This window comes from Mesoplodon mirus (genome assembly GCF_964341445.2).
Source record: "Mesoplodon mirus genome assembly, chromosome: 16".
In the NCBI taxonomy this organism is placed as follows: Eukaryota; Metazoa; Chordata; class Mammalia; order Artiodactyla; family Ziphiidae; genus Mesoplodon; species Mesoplodon mirus.
The window spans coordinates 29,961,707-29,965,674 of NC_138992.1; the positions used below are offsets into that span (position 1 = coordinate 29,961,707).

General features: G+C 42.8%; 1 pseudogene across 1 annotated transcript; it reads right to left on the reverse strand.

Annotated features, from left to right (window-relative positions):
- Positions 1 to 2,465: 2,465 nt before the first annotated feature.
- Positions 2,466 to 3,323, reverse strand: LOC309791980 (elongation factor 1-gamma-like; annotated as a pseudogene). Its single transcript has one exon. The product of its transcript is annotated as an elongation factor 1-gamma-like (transcript).
- Positions 3,324 to 3,968: the final 645 nt, after the last annotated feature.

Sequence of the window (3,968 nt, forward strand, 5' to 3'; positions counted from 1 at the left end):
AATCAGCAGGCGGACTCTCAACCACTGCGCCACCAGGGAAGCCCCTCAGGTAGGTATTTTTATCACCATTTTATAAATGAAAACACTGAGCGAGAGATGTTCAGCAGCCTTGTGTTTAGAGTCAGAGAGCCAATAAAGGGAGGAAATAGGATTCAAACCCAGTTCTGTCTGACTCTAAAACTCCTGTCTTATCCCAAAACATCTACCTCTTTCCAATCAGATCTTAATCCTCTATTTTTCTGTGGATGTCCTTGCCTCTTACTTTTTTGACAAGAGTGAATCCACACAACTCTCTCCTTTTAAAATACTTTTACATTTTTAAGTGGTTGGAAAAAATCAAAAGAAGAGTAACATTTGGTGAAAAGTGAAAATTATTGGAAATTTCAGTGTCCATAAATAAAGTTTTATTGGAAAACAGTGTACTTATTTATTTACATGTTGTCTATGGCTGTTTTCTCGCTACAACAGCAGAGTTAAGTCAATGGGACACAAACTGTCAGAGTTAAGTCAATGCCCACAATCTGGTCTTTTACAAAAAAATGTTTGCTGACTCCTGCTTTTCACCAACACTGCCAGTATCCAGCTTTCCATCAGTGGCAGAGCCCAGACAGACTACACTGGGCTGAGGAAGCAGCATTATTGTGGGGAGAGACTGATGTTTCACTCATACCCCTGTCTATATTGTCTATATTCAAGGCAGGTACATTTTTTTGAAAATGGAAACAGTATTGAATATTATCCTTATAAACTTTCTCTGGTCTGTGAGTAAGGAATGATCTAGACTTCAACCTTAGAGAAAACTGTCTACTCTGGCCAAGCACTGCGTGAGGAGTCTTTTATTTATAATATCATTTACTCATCACAGCAACTTTGAGAAATATTACTATACCCATTTTACAGATAAAGCTACTGAGACACAGAGAATTTAGCCCATTTGTTCCAGATCCCAAGTGGCTGAAATCTAGATTTTTTTCCTCAAAACAAAGGCCATGGGTCTTTTTTCTATACAACACTCCCACATCAACTATCCCCTGAATTGCAGAATAAAAAACAGTGAACAAGAATTCTTAAATTATGTTTTTCATTGTTTCCACCTGTGACTGTAAAAGATGTTTTAATAAATAGGAACTCTCTTGTATGAGTATCTTTCACAATCAATTGAGGAATCTTATACCATAGTGTGAAACAGTACCAAAGCAAGATAAAATCCTGCTTTTTTTCCCCACCAAGATGGGACAGGAGGGGCTGCAGCAGACTCCCTAACTGCTGAAGTGAAGGAGAATCCTTCAGAACTGCAAATTAAATCTGAAGTACTTTGCCAATTGACTCCCAATCGATTATTCCAAGTGTATGTGCTGCAGAGAATGTGACTTCTCCCAGGGACTCTGAAGAGTGGTGCTTAATTATTCACCATGAATTTTAATTTCAGAGCTTGTAATCATGTAACTGTTTAAAATGGAATTTGTCACTGAAACACATTGCGAGAAAATAGCGTATTATTTAACATCTACTCATCTCACTTCAAGATCAGTTTAAAATTGTATGCGTTTTGTGATTTCATGACAGCAATCACATAAGGGCCATGTAAGCTAAACTCCTACATGTTTTCTGCTAATTTGGTTGAGTTAGGTCATTTTCTATCGTGAATTGGAAAGGATATTACAGATTAGGGAATGTAGATATCAGCTTTTTCTTTTCTCCCAAAGGTCCAGCTCCACAGAACCACAATTAGCTTACTCTGAGCTCCATGAGATGCTTAGAAAAATATCAGCTGACAAATTGAGGCTAAGGTAATAGATGAGGAAAGACACTAACTGAATTAAATATAAGGATGAAGTGATTCAAATTAGTTTTGGGGTTTTTTTTGGGGGGGGTTGTGAAAGGACATGTATGACTGGTCTACACTGCAGGAAGCGCTAGGGTGTGTTTAGGGTACAGGCTCCAGTGACACCCACTGGGTTCAAAATCTTGCCTCCACTACCTAAGATGTATGATCACAGGCAAGTTGCTTAAATCTCTGAACCCCACTTCCTTGTTAGAAAGTAGGGATACTCCAGAGACAATCCGCAGTCAGGTTAGGGCCCCCAGGCCAGTATCTGTTCCAAGGAGTCTGTGCCTCTTTGTCTGAAGTGTTGAAACTATGCCTCTTGGATACGGCTGCCGCCCCACCTCACAGGGCAGCTGCGGGAAGCAGGGAAGTAGTGTTAAGTCGCTCTGCATATGCTGTGCTCTCACCCTGTCAGCAGGTATTCTCCCCCTTCATGAGGGAAGGTCTGGAATTAGGTAGTTCCAAAGCCCCGTGTCACCACCTCCTAACTACATCCAGTCATTCCCAGCTAGGCTAGAAGATGGTCATCACAGGAGAGGCAAGGCAATTAAAAAAAAAAAATCAAAACTGAGGAGAGGCCTCTCTTTCTGCTCTTTTGTGGGTTTTTTTTTTTTTTTTTTTGCGGTACGCGGGCCTCTCACTGTTGTGGGCTCTCTGTTGCGGAGCACAGGCTCCGGACGTGCAGGCTTAGCGGCCATGGCTCACGGGCCCAGCCGCTCCGCAGCATGCGGGATCCTCCCAGACCGGGGCACGAACCTGCGTCCCCTGCATCGGCAGGCGGACTCCCAACCGCTGCGCCACCAGGGAAGCCCTCTGCAAACTTTTTAGCATCAAATTGGGCCATTTTCTCACAGAGTTTCACCTCCCCCAAAACAGCCCGGAACTGGGGCTGGTTAATGCAGGTGAGGAAGCAGCGATTTGTATTAGGGAAGGCCTGGCAGAAAGAAGGTTCCAGAACCTGTTTATAAAGCCACCACAGGGTGCACACAACTGTGACGTCAGCCAGTATCACACCTTCGCCTACCAGAAAAGTCCTTGTCTTCAAGTGAGCATCCAGTGGCCCCAGAATTCGCCTCACCTCCAGCTTTGCATTCTCTGTGGTCTGCTGGTTGTGGTGCATGATGCTCAAGGGTGTGGAACACCCAGGTTCTGGCTGGGGGAATTATGTTGCTATCAGCAAGTCTCACCCCCTGCACCAGCTGGGCTGCTGCTTTGGGAGTACTTCCTTGAAGTCCTCGTTGCTCACATAGTAGGCAATGGCATTGCTCCCCAACACACAGAATCCGTCGTCACCCTCAAAGGCTGGAACCTTGCCAGCAGGAAATTTATGGAGAAATTCGGGGGTGTGTTTGGTTTGGCCAAAATGGAAGTGGGGTGGTGCGGTGAGCACGCAGACCTGAGCCCTGCTGCACTGAGTGGCAATGAGGGCCTTGAAGGCCCTCCAGTTTTCAGGATATGGGTACAGGGTCCCAGCCACCATGGTGATTCTGCAGAGAAAGGGCCAAATTCATTTTAATTTTAGTTAAACAGAGGCAAAAAGATGCTTTTGAACTTGATAGTATCAAAGATTACTGAGGAATACTTTCATTGGAAAACTCCAGTTGTGGGTTTGCCTATACCCAGATACAGAGTGAGGCATCCTACAAAGACATCTCAGAATGCCCTCCCTGGTCACAGATGACTGAGACAGAAAACCATTTCCTCAACGTGTTGAAGAAAATGAAGTTTAGTGAAGCTGAAGTAGAGGCATTTTTTTAATCACTACTAAAACATAAATAAAATGTTAGGTGTCTCCAGGAGTGATGAAACAACTACCATTAAAAAGAAAACCTGACAATTGTCTAATAACCAGTTGTAAAATTTAAAAATATCTAACTTTAGGTGATATTAGGATTTTCCATTATCGAGGTGATATAGTTCAATGAATGACATAGCTTTCACTAAAAAAAAATAAAAAAATTAAAAATAAACATTTTGTCCTATTGGGTATTCTTTAATCTGTTTCCACACAGCTGTAAAGCTGACCTTAAGGAACAAACCAACTCACATTTTAGTTTAAATTAGATGCACAGTCTTTTTTACACGGCCAAGGATGCCCAGCATGATCTGGAATCCTGACATCTCCATCCTTGTCTCAGGC